The sequence below is a fragment of the Apis dorsata genome, unplaced genomic scaffold (genome assembly GCF_000469605.1).
Source record: "Apis dorsata unplaced genomic scaffold, Apis dorsata 1.3 scaffold_923, whole genome shotgun sequence".
NCBI lineage: Eukaryota > Metazoa > Arthropoda > Insecta > Hymenoptera > Apidae > Apis > Apis dorsata.
The window spans coordinates 268,921-286,282 of NW_006264034.1; the positions used below are offsets into that span (position 1 = coordinate 268,921).

General features: G+C 21.8%; 1 long non-coding RNA gene across 1 annotated transcript in view; it reads left to right on the plus strand.

Moving 5' to 3' along the window:
* The window catches only part of LOC116186560, a 26,723-nt gene extending 14,451 nt beyond the window's left edge, over positions 1-12,272 (plus strand). The window contains exon 3 of the long non-coding RNA XR_004151581.1: positions 12,163-12,272. This is a non-coding gene — a long non-coding RNA (uncharacterized LOC116186560). The remainder of the gene's footprint in view (positions 1-12,162) is intronic.
* Positions 12,273-17,362: the final 5,090 nt, after the last annotated feature.

The following is a 17,362-nucleotide window of genomic DNA, read 5'->3' on the forward strand; positions in this document are numbered from 1 at the left end:
AATTTCACGTATATAATATAATATGATATAATGATATAATATAATATAATGATTCGTATATAATATAAGAGATCATAAAATGAATGTTACGCGATAAATAATCCAAATCGTAGAGTGAAACTTTCAAGATATTTTCGCGATCCGCGTAATGCTTCTCGGTAGAAGCTATTTTCCTTCTTACAATGTACTTTTTCCAACTCCCCAAGTTCTTAAAACTTCCTAAGACCGAGTCTCAAAAGATTTTTCTCGATCCTTCAAACGCTTTCGATTCGAATAATATTCGAGGACATTTGCCGCAGATTCGTACGAGTAAATTGTTTGAAAACTCGCGATCACGCATGGAAAGAAAATAGAATAGAGAAGAGTGAAAAGAAAAAATAGGAGAGAGAATTAATTTAAGGGAATTGAATGATCATCGTAATCAATAGTAAGAAATCGTGGCATAAAAGAAGTTTTATACAATACAGAGTCATTTTGAATATATCTCTTATTGTTATAAAATAGAAAGAGATGTTTCAAATATTATATTAAAAATTATATGTTGCAGAGCGAGGCACAATTTACTTGTTTTTGATTTTGTGAATATAAAAAAATAAATTGACTTATTATAATGTATCCATATATTCAGATTTAAAATTATTATTTAAACTTAAATTTAAACTAAAATATAAATTAAATTATTTAATATTATTTATTTTAAAATTATAATATAGTTTGAAAGTAAGTTTTTTTTTTGATGGAATAATAATTTCTATTTTATGAATACTAAAAAAAATCAATTTTCTGTAATGTATTTATAGTGGCATAGGATGAACACATTTTGAACAATAAAATGAATTTTACCTTATAATCAATCTATTAATAATTAATATTTTAATTATTTATAATTACTTCATAATTTTCTAATTATAAAAAATAATGAAAAATATTACAAATGTTATTCAGTTAGCAAGAATTATCTTAACAAATAGAAATTAATATATCTTCAACTTAAAAAAATAAATTTTTCTTATTTTTCTTTTTAATTATCTTTTGAATTTCAAATAATTAATCTTTTTTATAATTATTAAAAAAAATTAATAAACAATCATTATAATTTAATCTTTAATAATAATCTTTAATAAAATAATAATTTCCAAAAAAAAATAATTTGTAATATTTTATACGGATCATCTTGATTTCAAAAAGAAACTTTATGAAGTTATTCTTCATTAGTTATTTTATTTTAATAACAATATATATAATATTTAGTGAATCTAATTGTCAGTGAAAATATCGAAACTGATTAATGCACAACAGGATTCTATATTAGAAATCTTTTCATAAAATTTTTTTATTAAAAAAAAATTTAACAAAAAAATTTTATGCAGTTCCTATCCGGTAACAATTTTTATTTTTTTATACAGAATAATGTATGAAAAAATTCATTAAAAATATATAATTCCATTTAAAAAATGTATAATTTCTATATGTTTTGCAAAAGTTATTATTAATTCATAATTATTAAAATATAATTAGAAATTATAAAAATTATAAAAAAATTACTAATTTTAAATTGTTAAAATAATAATTAAAATTATTAAGCTGCTTTTTTTATAAGTCATTATTAACATTATCAATAAAGAAACCAAATATTTTAAATAATCAAATTATTTTATTCATCTTGTATACGATTCTCGAAAGCATATCTTCTGACAGAAGTTAGACCGCACGAGGCCAAATTCAAACAACCTTGAAGAAGAATTGAGTTCATTCTCGAAGCGACCATGTCATGCTGGAAACTGTGTCCTTTTACTGGATTCCCATGGGATGTGGCCAACTAAGACCGCTTTTCCTGCATTTGTGACAATTCTCAAGCTATCGTTCCCGACTTATCTCAACAATGATATCGTAAAAGACACATTCAAACAATTGTTTTCAAAAATCTTTGAGCATTCTTTGTTTATATTTCTTTATATATGAATTTATGTCATTCTATATTCAAATTTGCAGTTAGAAATGATTCAGTTAGAATTTCAGTTAGAAAAGATTCAATGATAGATGGATAAGATGATTGTTGTTTTTAAAAAATAATGTTTTTTAGTCAAATAAGTAGTCAAAATAAGAGTTCAAATAACAAAATTTCTGTTGTATAAAGCTATTTATACAATAAATAAATATAATAAGCAAATATTTTATAACTGTAAAGACATCAACATTGCAAACAAAATTTTCTTAATGCACAAAATTGATATAATCTCATATGAAATCAAATATTTAGATTTATTTAGGTAAAATATTATTATTTTTTTTTTCTTTTTTTTTTTTTTTAATTTAAATTTTCTGAAATGTATTTATCAGATTAAAATATAATAAAATTAAAAATAATACAATTTAAATTATATTCGCTTATTTAATAATATAATACTTAAAAAATAATAAATAAAGTTAAAAAAATTATTATTGCTTATTAAGTACGTTAAATATGATCATATCATTAAATGAAATAAAAAAAATATTATCGTTATATTGGTTTCATCTTGATTTTCGATCTTATTTATTTTTCACTCGTTGTTTTTTTTTTTTACATTCTACAAAAGATAAATCAATAGATCCATATCGGAAATAGAAATCAATACTTCTGTTGGATAATTGCTAAACTTCGATCCCGAATCTTTCATAATTATATAAAATCGTACTCAATTTTTAGATTCAATAATAAATTAGAATATCAATGACATATATTTCAGTATTTTGAAATATATTAGTCATTTTTAATATGTATATGAATAATTATTTAACACTTATAAATGATTCTTTGAATAAAATCCATAGAATTATATAATATCTCTGTTTTTTTCACTCACTGTTTTTTTATAATTTTGTTAATAAACATAAATCAATCAATTTATATCAAAAGAATTATTATCTTTTTTAATAATTAAAAAATCTTTAAATTTTTTGCAATTACAAAATACTTACTTTAATTGGAGAATGCAAATTTAGAAATCAATCGTAGTATATCACATTTTTAAATAATCGTTAAATAAACATAGTTTTTAATACATTGTATAATGATTCAAAAAAATCAATATTTGTTGAATAATTGCAAAACTTCTAAATCTTTAAAAGATGTTTTGTCTTTAAAAGTTGGAGAATCACATAGTAAAATTTAGAAGTCAATCAATGAAATGACACATTAATGATATCTTTCATCTTCACATTATTCAATTATTCGATACTTTTCAAACTATATAAAAAATATTAATATCTCTATTACATAATTGCAAAAGTTCCAAATCTTTTGCAATTTATTATAATTAAAGAATCAATCAAATTCAGAATTTCAATCACAAAATAACATATCAACATCTTTCATCTTCGCAATATATTCATCTTTACATATATATTTTGCAATTATTTATTACTTTTCAAATTATAATAAAAAAAATCAATATTTTTATTAGATAATTGCAAAACTTTCGAATCTTTTGCAATTAGAAAATATTTATTATAATTAAAGAATCACAATCAAATTCATATATTAATGATTAAACATCCTAATTATTTTCACAATAAATATTCAAATCTTTCAATTTAAATAAGATAAAATTTTGATGCCACTATATGCAATATTTAGGTTAGTAGACCATTATAACACTATGAATGATAAATTGGAATACTGAAAGACAGTATTTATATCTCTCCTTGATGTCTATTTCTCATGTTCGATTTTTATCATAAAAATGCATCCAAGCATTCCACTATGAGACGATGTTTGGAAATCATCATGACAGAGTTTGGAAATGCGTTTTCGAACGAAAATCTTGTCAAATACTCTTCCGTTCTATAGTTTCCATAGTTTGTATTTCGAAACCATTCTCCATGTTTTCATTAGCGTTCATAATTATGTTATACATGTGGCGAAAATTTTTGATTTCAGATTGTGCACGTTTTATTCAATTGTAACATAGTTAATCAAAAAACATGTTAAACTTGATAATGTTCGAAGCAGAAGCCATCAATGTTTCTCGTTGCATGATATTATAGAAAATGGTCTAAACGTGTTTTAATGACATCGTAATATCAGAGTTCTAACAATGTTAGGTTCGAAACAAGTTGGAAACTATTCAAGCTATTTGATGCAGATGAAAATACAATATATTTGTTGCCTTCGAGATGTATTTTATTTTTGTAACATTATGATGTATTTTTTTAACATTATCTCCACAGTGATTAAATGCTTTATTTAACAGGTGAAAAAATTGTTTCAAAACGTGTGATTCAGATCAATGATTATGTTCAAATTAATTTTATTTTTCAAAAATTTCGATTAAAACTGTATCTCTGTTCATTATGAGGATTCAATCATAAAGGACAGAATTGGGATAGATTGACTAATCATTGATATTGCACCTACATGTGCATTACATAGAAACATATATAAAAGAAATGATTTCTATTATGTTAATTAAAATAAATTCAAACTTTGCATCCTGAATGAATCATACAGTGAAAAGATTGTTTTCATCTATACTTCATCTAAAGTGAACATCTAAAGTTCTATTGAATAAAATAATACCAGTCTCTTCTTTCTATAAATAATATGGATAGATTCATCTGTAATAAAGCGATAGTGACAAGTTTAAAAACTTGTCCAATAACAAATGAACAGTTGTTCAGATATCATGCAATTTTGCCGTATAATTTATAATTTGCGTTAGCAAAGTTTGAAAATGTCAATTCCATAGAAAGATGAATATATAAATATTTTTTAAAAACATATTGAAATTATAAATGTCTATAACAATAATAGCAAATAATAACAATAATAACAAATTTGAATATTATCATAAAACAAATATTTTCAAAAGAATATATAAATATGTATATAAAAAGTGGAATTTATATAAACGATATAAAGATATTAAGAAATAATTTGTACTAGCTGACATTTTAGAATATTTAAAATTGAATCGAATTATTGAACAAAACTACTTCAATTTTATTTTTCATATTCATTGTGAATAAATCATTCGCGATATCCAAAAAATCAAAATTCGTTTTTATTTGTTTCTAATGTGATTGCACGTTATTATTAGAATTATTATTAGAAAAATATTAACGTTTATAGAAAAATTAATTGTTGCAAATAAATATTTCTTTTTTTAATTTAATGTTCACACTTAATACATTATGGTCATATACACTCTCAGTTACGCTTATAATTATTATTAAAATATATATTATATATATAAGAATTAAACAAATTTTATATTTTAAAGTTTATTATTTTATATTTATATTTATATTTATTATATTATATGTATATTATATTATCTATTGAAATAATATAAATAATTTAAGATCTTAAAAGACATTGAAAACAAACGAATATTTAAAATTGGTTAACTTATAAGTTTCTATGTTTTCTTATATTTTAAATTTTTTAAATTATCTTCAATTTATTATTAAAATTCGAAACAAAGATAATTAACATTTATTAAAAATATAATTTTTCTTAATATTGTATTATTTTATTATCACTAAAATAAATTGCTAAATATTTTTTTAATTAATTGTTATTAATTTAAATAGTTATAGAGCTATTGATTAACATGAAATATGTTAAAGAAAATATTTCAATTATTATTATATTGAATCTTTAATTATGAAAATAGATAGTTGAAAAAGTATTAAATAGAATTTTATAATTAAATAGAAATTTTTATAATCAATGCCCAACATAATTTATGCCCATATAATTTATTAAATATCAAAAAACTGAAAAATTGGACTATCATCTTCTATAAATAACAGAAAATAACAAATTTTATAAAATATAAAATTAAAAAACTATCAATATTGCAATTATAATTTGATTTAGAAAAGATATATATAAATTATATAATAATGCCTTATTTAATTTATTATCTCTGTTCATTTAACTTTCATGAAGTTTCATATCAATTCATTAAAAGTTCTGCATTTTTTGAAATGCATATGTGTTTTTAAATATTTAAAATATACGAATATCTATTTCTCCGAATAATTAATAATTTTGATTACGCAGTTCACAGCATGTAATTAACTGAGCATTGTTATAGAACTCTATTATACATATATATATATAAATTATCGAAGGACAAATACTTTCACATAAGCAAGCTATTTGTATGAATCTTATTACTGAATTCTTTTATTAGCTAAGATTTTTCGTACAATTAGTTTACTTAATAAGAGTATACAAAAAAGAATTTTTTGTTATGAAAATGAATATTTTCCCTAATATATAATAATAATAATATATTTAATATTATAAATTTAGAAATAATTTTGCAAACATAATAACTGTCTGACGCTTAATAAATTAATTTTTAATAAATAAATTACTTATTTTATATCATAGGTATAATTTTAATATATTTCTAATTATATTATATCGTAGATATATGTTAAGGAATTATTAAATGAATTCGGCTGAAATTCAGATAATCGGACGTTGCAAAATTTCATTCATATAAACGGAATATCATTATATTTTATAAATTGATTGTCTATGCTTAAAATCATCAATATCATTAATTTCAATTTCTCTTTGTACAAAAGCTTATTAAAAAATTACTATTCTATATTATTTTATATCATATAATATTGCTCATTTTAATATCTGAAACATTTTTCAAAATAATATTTCGAAATTAAATGCAAAAATAGCGAATAAGATAAAATGTCAAACAAAATTTGACACTTATCCTTTGTTCAATTCATATTCATTTCTTCTCTTTTCTTCAAATTAAATCACATAAATCATTTGCCATAAATCCATCTTATTAGATTGCAGACATTAAAATGAGCATTATTATATATATATTGTTCGAGAAAATAACGATCATTTCCTATGACTAACAAACTTATCTCGCATTAAAGGTTCTTTCCGTTTTCCACACCATTAATCGCATCTAACGAAAAACTAACAATTTTTATGATTTTTCAGTCTAAAAGATGAAAGAAAAACGCAAGGATTGAACAAAAAAACAATGAGAGTCGACTCTTCGCGCCATCAGTCATGACTATGGCTCCATTATTTCGAGATTGATGCTCGAGCAGCGAGAAGCATTCTTGCGTGATGAAATTCGGTTTGATATTTCGTTATCTCTTAACGATTCGTCGACTGTCAGCAGAAGTAGAATAGATTGGAAATAATAAATTGTATTTTTAACTATTTTATCGAATATCATATATATGAGTTTGTAATATTTATTCTGTTTAACTTATCTTTAAATACGATTTAAATACTTTTTTTTTATTTATAAATATTAATATAAGTGTTAATATTAAATTTTTATAATATCGATTAGCATCAATTGTTTATTATAAACAAATAAAAGATTGATCAAAAGAAATCAAAAAAAATGATTAATCGATTTTACATGATTTTAAAATTTCAAATTATTTCGAATGATTTCAAATGATATTTTGAATGATTTTATATCACTATTTTCATATGACATCGATTTTGTATGAAAATTCTTAATCTTAATTATGATAATGATAATTTTTTATTTAAAATTAAATATAATTATTTCAATGTTTTAAAACTTCTAAACAATTAAAATTATAATTAAAATTATAATTCTATAAATTATAATTCTAAAAATATTGGATCACAGTATTGAATAAGACTTTATTATTATTTTAAATATATATAAAAAGGTTATTTATCAGATTGAATGGAACCAAAATTAAAATTATACCATTATTTTCTAATAATAAAAAAAATTATTTCTAAAAATTATTAATTAAAAATTATAAAATTTTATATATAAAAATATATAATATAATAATTTGGGTAAAATTAATTGACATTACAAGAGCTATGAAGTTTTAATTTTTTCTTTTTTTCAATCCTACATTGATTTTTCAACAGATTTCAATAATATGAATTTTCACATGAAATTTTTTTTTCATAAATTTCAGAATTACATATAGTATGATATATATGTTATAAATTACATTTCACACATATACATAATAAAAACATTGCATAATAAAAACATTTATTTATACAAAGATAGTGTTCACGCTATTATTTTTCAGCATTTTTTTAACAATGATACATTTTAGAAAAAAATGGAAAAAACAAAAGTTTCATCATTCTTTATATTCAATACAATGAAAATTTTTTATTAGTTCATAATAATAAATTAAAATAAAATAATTAAAAAATATTGCTCTTATATAATTATTTACATAAGAGTAGATTTATTATTATATAATTGCATTTTTCATTGATTGTTACCTAAACGACTTCGATTAAGCAAAAGCAAACGGAATAGCAAATATCAAGCATCTGAAACGCTTGTCATAAAAATTTTAAATTTTTAAATGCATATAAGTGTTTCAAAATCAGAGATTTTAATTCTATAAATTAATGAGAATGATTTCACGGAATTAAAACCAAAAAGAAACAACTAAAAAAGAAAAGTGACAATTAAATATTTCTGTATTTCATGAACTTCTTCATTCAGAAGAATCTTACACAACATTACAACATACATTAACAAAAAAAATTAAAAAACTATTTTCCACATACACAAATTCTACAAATATTAGATAATATAACAATATTTAATTGTTTAATTGACATATATGCAAATGGATAAAAATATAAATTAATCGAAACAATAGAATAATACGCACAATGGAATTTTATATCCTGTTTCGAACATTTTTTTCGCTAACTTGAAATGGTTATAGATAGCGTGAATAATCGGCTTTGAGGCTTCACTCGAGACTTCTTCGAGTCGAAGGAAGGATGTACATCGATAACTCGTACGAGATATTACTCTACGTGGATTGGTTTAATAATGCACAATGTAACTCTTGTCCAATACTTACATCTTTTTTCTCCAAGTTTCGAGACAGTTTAACATTCGCAGTTTAACACCGACGAAAAGAGATTGTGATCGAAAAGTTTTCTTTCGCTTACATTCTTTATGTCTAATTTTATTTTATTTTGTCTGTAATTTTGTTTATTAAAGCAAAAAATTAAAACAACGAACGAAAAATTCGAGGGATAGAAGCAATTTATTATCGTGTATCGCGGGAAATTAATAATTTCACGGTAATTAATGGTAAACCGAATATAGTTAGCCGAAACAGAACATTGATTTGATTCGATGATATTTCGATGATGAATACAGAATGTTCCGTTTAAATCGATTCATTTGCATATCTCAGAATATTGATAATATTGAAAAATATTTTGAATATAGATTAAATTATTCAAAGAGATTTTATCTATTCAGATTCAAGCATAGAAATCAGACATAGAAATGAAGGTATATTTTAATATTTTCTTTTTACATAGAATCATAATTTTTTAAATATTTAAATCAATCTGGTTATTTTATATAAAGATCATTTATATGTATCAAATATCATATATCAAATCATCATTAAAATTTAGGAGATATTCTAATTAAATTTTATTTTCGAAATGCTCTCTCAAAATTTAAAAAATAGTGTTTCACATATTTCTTGTCTTTTATGTAGTAAATTTTATAAAATTAAAACTAAGATATTTTCTAAACTAATAATAATTAATAATCTCTTAATAGTTTTCTTTATAAAGAATAGCTAGTAGCATTTTATATATTAAGAAAGATGTGATTTTGTTTAAAAAAAAAATGAAACTGAAATAAATATTTTTTTAAATATTTTTTATAGCTCGATTTAAAAAAAAATATGAATCATGAAATAAAGATAACTAAGTCAATAATGATAATATCAGATAATTTAAATTTATCTAATTTTTAGATATTAATTTAATTAATATTATCGATGATTGCTAATCAAAAATATCAAATCAAAAATAATTGTCAAATTGTGTTAAATATTTGTCTTTTTTTAAATCATTCAATTTTTCTATAAATATTTTTCAATATTGTTAGCAAATATTTATATAACGAGATTATAGATATTTATTTTTTCATTTTAGAATTATAAATAGACATACAATATAATTTCAATTAATCATAAACGAACAATAATTAACTCGAATGAATCGAGAATTATGAAGTAATCGAATCACGAAGTAGGCCAAATTTATACAATTTTTTTCTATTTTTATATTTTAAATATTATTATTTATAATTAAACTTAATATAATATATTATTTATAATAATTATTTAACATTTCAGTCTTAAACAACAATCAACCTAAAAAAATAGTGAATAACTGATAGATAGAAATTTAACGAAAAAAAAGTAATTAGAGAAATAGAAATTCGAAAAGAAAATATAAATTTGATATAAATAAACAGAAGATAGCAGATAATTGAAAATTTTAATGATTTTGAATAATCGAGATCTATTAGATCCTAATATTATTATATTATTTTGCATATTTCTTATATATTTTACATAATTCATAAAAATTATTATATAATTTTTCGAGATTGTATTAGATCTATTCAAATAAAACACCCTGTATATTGAAAGCAGATCGAGAACTGAATTTAGATATATAAAAACAATTAACGCGCATATTTCTTTCTCTCTCCGACACACGAGACCGATTTTAATTATTAGTCAAATACAACAGTGATTAATCAATGTTTATTAGATATCGTGCAAATATTGGTCAAATGTTGACACCCGATAGTCGATCAATAATAAATTTCGAACAGTATTCCACGTCCTGATTTCATGTCCATATCTCGTCACGCGATGATTTCAAAACGTGCTTATTCCATTGTTTGTAAGTTATTTTCAAACAATCAACCACAGCATTTAATGCAAATTACATCCCAACGCAGAGCATCGATTATTTATTCCTGCCATTAAATTTCATACGATTATGAATTGTGAATCGATTTACATCGAAGCGAAAGGAAACAAAATTATTGCAACTGTTGTAACTCGATTGTTTTTTGAAATAAAACATTTGTAAAATGATGATATCTAAAAAAAAAAAAAAAGAAGAAACTTTCTTGTCGATTTTAATAATTTTTTTCCTATGCATGTTGCTCGATCTTAATTTTAAAGATATTTACAAAAAAAAAAAAAATTGCCATTACTATATAGAATTTCTCTTGTATATACAAGTCCATTGCAATCATCACATATATATTATTTTATGATCAAAAAGCTATTTTTTCATAGTTTATAATGAATTTAAAATATCAAAGTCTGTAATGAACTCTCATCTATATATAAGATATAACTTATAATAAGATATAACTTTGCACGAATATTTTTATAACTGCATCTTTTCTTTAGAAATATATCGAATATAGATAGTTTGTTTTATACAGTTTCGAGCGAGATTTGAAATGTATGCGATCTGAATAACAATGCAAAACGGTCGAACGCCATGTGCAGAACTCGTGATGCTCTTGCGAATTTAAAATTTGAAATCATATCATATCTACTTTGCAGTCCAAATCTGACTCTTTCAGATTTTCACTTCTTTCAAATTGAAAAGAACATTCAAGGATATTCATTTTCAGTTGGACGATGAAGTCAAAGTAGCAATGACTTTCTTTATCAAAAGTAGGTCGACAGAATTTTTTGAGATGAAAAAACTTATCACGCATGGGAAAAAAGATTTCGAAGTTAATGGTGTTTATGTTCAAAAATAAATATGGCTTTATTACCTTACAGAAAAAAAATCATTCTTTCATTTTTCCTTTGTTTCATTTCGATAATTGTTTTCATTTTTGAGATAGAGACAAAACTTTGTTATTTATATATCAGCTGACTAAAGAATGGATATTATTGATATCTATCATATTTGATATCTATCATTATAATTTCGGTCATTTTGTTTTATATTTTCTTTTCTCATTTCACAAATCCAAAAAATTTTTACAAATATCTATCTTGAAAATTATACTCTAATGGTAATTCTCCGGGACCATTTAAATTAATGCGGCAATTTGAACGGCGACAATATTTATTTATATTTGATTTTTTTAGAATATCGCTCCATAAATAAGTTCCTAAACTCTTTTATAATCTCATGAGATATAGAATAATATATTATTGAATTATTATATAATTATTATATATATAATATATATAATAATTATTATATATAAATTATTAAATGGCTAGATTTTTATCTCAAATTAGATCATGATCGCGGCTCGAACGACATCCTCGACGTTGCCCAAGTTTGATAGTCATAGCAATAGAAATATTATTTTCAAAATTTTTGAGATTTGTAAGCATAGAATACGGTAATGAAATTAGTTCAAGATGAGTTTGATTTTTCGTTATTGAATGACGAAATTACTTCTATTCATTAAGAAATTAACGATATAGAAAGCAATGATAAAGATGAAATAAGAGATATAAGAAAGCGAAAAATAAAAATAATGGATAGTGAATATGAAAGCAATAATTCAAGTGAGATTGTAGAAGATACAGAAAATTCCAAATGGATAACATGTACAGAATCGGAAAATATATCGCGAAGAATACAATTTGTACTCGGCGAAAAATCTGCAGGATTGCAAATATTTCGAATATAAACTATTAGATTTTTTTAAACTATTTTTCACTGATGAATTTATTAATGAAATAGTGCGCGAAACTAGTAATTATGCAATAAAAAAGTTAGAAGCAAAAATACTATTACTCTACTTGCCTCACAAACGAGGATGCAGTAATTGTTGGTAAGAGTTGGTAATTGTTTCATAAAATATCATATAAAACAACAATATAGATTTTAATATTCAATAAATTTTTTTTATATGTAAAAATATATAAAATATTAAAATATAAAAGTTTTATGCGTTAATATGGCTGTAAAAAATTCCACTGAACGCATCGAATGCGCGGGTCCGAATCGGAGTTGCTGGTTGGACCGAGCGAAATAGGCTTGAAGTGCAGACGATTAAAAGTAAGTGTATGCATAAAAATTGAATTTTAATTCTTGTTCAAAATATTGATTTTTACGATATATTATAAAAATCATCGAAATCAATAAAAAAGCTTTTTTTCTAGATAATCATAAAAATGATAAAAATAATATATTTTATTTTTAACTGAGTATTATTTAAAATAATCATATTGTTAAGATAACGATAATGATTCACTTTTGAATATTACATTGGATACATTACATTGGTACTAAGAAAGATACTTAGAAAGATAAAGAATCATCTCAGTAATGTGAGAAAGAATGAGAATTTACTTTATGAGAAAATCCACTGATATGATATGATAAATTAACTTTTGGATATTATATGATGTTGATTCTATAAGTATAATTTATCTATTGTTTCCCCTAACACATATGTTAATTTAATGAAATGATTTATTTTTTTAGATTATTTCATTATTTAGTTTTTAAGTGAAATAATCTTTGTTCTTTGTTCAAATAATTTTAAATAATTATTAATATTATTATAATAATTTTTATATTAATATTAATAATTTTAATATTATTATAATATTATTATCAAATATTCCTTAATTTTATTATATTATTTCTTTTTGTAGAGAAATTGTTTTCATTTGATACAGTCATTGTATCAAAACAAGAATATGAACGTCTTTCTTGTGAATTATTTTAAGAGTAAATATAATTACATTATAAAAGTTTCAATTCAAAGTTTCATAATATTCTAATAAAAATTAATTTATTTATATGAAATAATAGTTAATGTCATTATAATTTTTTATATCAAATTATTTGTTTATTTGAATTAACTAAAATAAAAAATAATTTAAAAATAATTTATTTTTTTCATCAAAATAAAAAATTACTTATGAAAATAAAATATTTTTAATAGATAAATAATTCATTCATTTATTTATTCATTCATTATTTCAAATAGTAATTTATTTTCTTTTCAAATAAAATATGTTTAATTCTAATTCAAATAAAATTCATTATTTTAAATTATTATTTATTTATTTATTCTTTTTTTCAAATAAAATTGTATATACATTCATGGCATATCTAAATATATTATTTATTTCTTTAACAAATCACTCTTTGTCTTTCTTTATCTCCTTCTTTATTCTTCATTTATTATCTTTTTTTATGTTTTTTCTATGTTTAGCAAAATACAAGAGCAACGCGAAAGACATTAGAATCGAATTTCAATCTTAAATAATAGCATTACTTCATAATACAACATGGATTCTAATCTTGGGCATTTACTCAACGTTTTATTGTATTTATTTTAACTCTTTATTTTCTTTTTTTTTCATTCATTATCCTTTTTTATGTTTAATAAAATCCAATGAGATTTATCGAAACACATCGAATTTCAATACTATTGCTTTATATTGCTTTATAAATGCATTATTATTTCGATTATTTGATACTTCATCAACGTTTTATATTTATTTTAATTCATCATATTTTTTTTTCTTGATTCACTAGTTTTTTCAATGTTTAATAGAATATATACTTTCATAAATTTTTCTTTTGGTTTATATACTTAGTAGTTATAGTTACTATCTTATTTTAACAATGGAAGAAACATAAAATAAAGTTTTTTATCGTGTTTTTTATCTTTATCATTACTTTTTATAATTGTTTGCTCTGTTTCTTTTATTACTCTTTAGTTATATGTAACATTCTTGCAATCGTAATTTATCAAATGTTCTAATCACACATTTTTAATTAATTAAAATATACAGATCATAATATAAATGAGAATCAAAAATTAGCAATTATTATTTTTCATCTTTAATTTAAATAATTTTTAATAAATTAAAAAATTTACTATTTCAAATCAATTTTTTCAAATAATGTAATATTTATATTATTAATTTTCATTTGACAACAAAAGAGGCAAATTCTTTTCATAAAAAGTCATTTAAAATCATTTGAAAATATTTTCATATTTATATAACATATGTATTGATATATGATAATTACATATTTCATATTTTAAAGATGAAAAATCTTCAAAATGCCAATATTTATTAAAAATATTATAATAATATTTTTAAATATAAGACAAATTGTTAAAATGAAATGTAATAATAATGAATTTTAAACTAATAATTATATACTTTTTTAATATGAATTTATTGAATATAAAAATTAATTAAATAAAACATGTATAATACAAATTAGATTTAGATTAATTTAAAGTTGAGATAATTTTGTATATTAATAATTTTAATGCACTACTGCAGCCAAAACATTTTGTTGTCTGTCTAGAATATAAAGTGTTTGAACTGATCGAAATTTACACGTTCAATAATCTTCAAAAATATGTTTGATAAAAAAGTTACAAAAAAAAATTATCCCTTCTCGAATTTTAATGATTTTGAATATAAATTATAGAAAACAATATTTGTATTTTTAATAATTTTTTCTATATATAATCAGTGATCGACTTTAATTTCTGAAATATTTGCGAAAAAAATTACTTTTATCATATAAAATTTCATCTATACTGATTCAATGAATTCCACCATGATTCAATGAGTTTTTCGAATATTTCGAATATTTGAATCGTTTGCTTTGTAGTTTTATTTATAACTTTATATTGAAACTATCTATTAATTTTATTATGATCAGTGATATATGCGATGTTAAATCATCCTGACTTTCTAACTGTCAATGAGTGAAACTTTGATTGATGCTCTGAATGAACTGAATGATACTGATATGAATTGAAAGTCAATATTAGACTATCGATTTATCAATCTATCAATTGACACTTATTAATTATTTATATAAATATATCATGGCATATAAAATGTAAAACGGATGAATCAAGATCATCACATTTAACCTTTATTCATAGAGATCCATGGAATGTGTTGCGTCGTAACAATGTACCAAATCATTCGACCTTCAACGATATTCAAACCCCAACGAAATATGTGAGGATTAATTTATAATATAATTATTTTTAAATGAAACTTTTTAAAAATTTTTTAAGTTTTTTAAATTTTTAAAAACTTATTAATAAATCATACGTCTTAAGATCTCTTCGTCTCTATACTCAATAACTATAACTGCAGATGTGTTACAAACCAGACGCTTTGAAGAGGATAATTCTGAGGATAATTTGTGACTGCAGCTCTTATCCAAAAGACAATATATTCGAGATATTGCAAGTTTCATTTCGCAAATTATTATCCTATTCCTTTGATACTGACAGAGAAGAGATGGACATGATCGTGAATGTATCCCTTGATTGGTTTTTCAAAAAAATCAAGATCAATTAAACCAAGGGATGTAGCAACAAGACGAGCAACGAGAAGACATAACAAATTGAACGTGAAAGAAAGATCAACCAGTAAACAGAAGTCACTTCAATATTAATGATACTTATTTCTTATCACTAAGTAGTAATCATCTCAAGCATCATTAAGTTAAAACTAAATCGCTGGGAGCATTATAATAATATGTAATCGAAATGCCCTCATTAGAATTAAATTAGATATAAAATATATAAAACAACCTTGAACTATTATTAATGTAATTGTCATTACTGTACAAGTTACAATGATATCAATATTTATCCCGTAAGAGTGATTTAAAAGATTTTTTTATAGATATTAAGTATTGGTGAAATTAGTTTATATTTTATATATTTTAGGCATCAATTACCGTGATATATTTATATTAAGGAAAGACAAGTAGCAGTCATGTTGATGCACACTTGTCACATATAAATTCTGCAAGAGTAAAAATCTAAATTGATAGAATAAATTTTTCCCAACTAACGATGATTATTTTGGTTAATTATTTTTATTCCAATATTGAATATCTCCAATTCATAGGAAATAAATTTATAACTGATTTATCTGTTATACGTTTTAATTATTTGCTGTATTTACATTAACAGAAAATAAGTAATAGTTGTACGTTGCCATGTATTTTGTAAACAAAATTCTATATAATAATAACAATCTTTTGTTCGATTAGGAATGTTGCGTGATATCTCATATTTATCTTACATCTTTGCATATGATAAGCTCAAAAGAAATCAATCAAATAAATAGTACAAAATTCTAGTTCACAATTTTTTATTCGAGATAAAACAAATTTGAAGTAAATTTCTTCATATGTTTAACATTATAACGTTTATAAAATTTCTTTATTTCTATACTGTTTAAGTAACTCTTTGTATCTCCATTCACATAGCAGATGAAGGATCGAATGGGCGAGAAATTAATAAGATGAATCCATGATTTCTGAAGTTTTAAAAAACTAAAAAATATATTTTTTTCTAACAGATGTTTCATTATTTATATAATCACTGTTGATGTTCAAATGTAATACAATCAACTTGTCTATTTTAAATCGTAACGGAACAACTGTGACAATCCTCGAAATCTTGTCGCGAGAAAAATTTCAAAAAAAGAATGAGTATCAAAAAATGATAAAAAT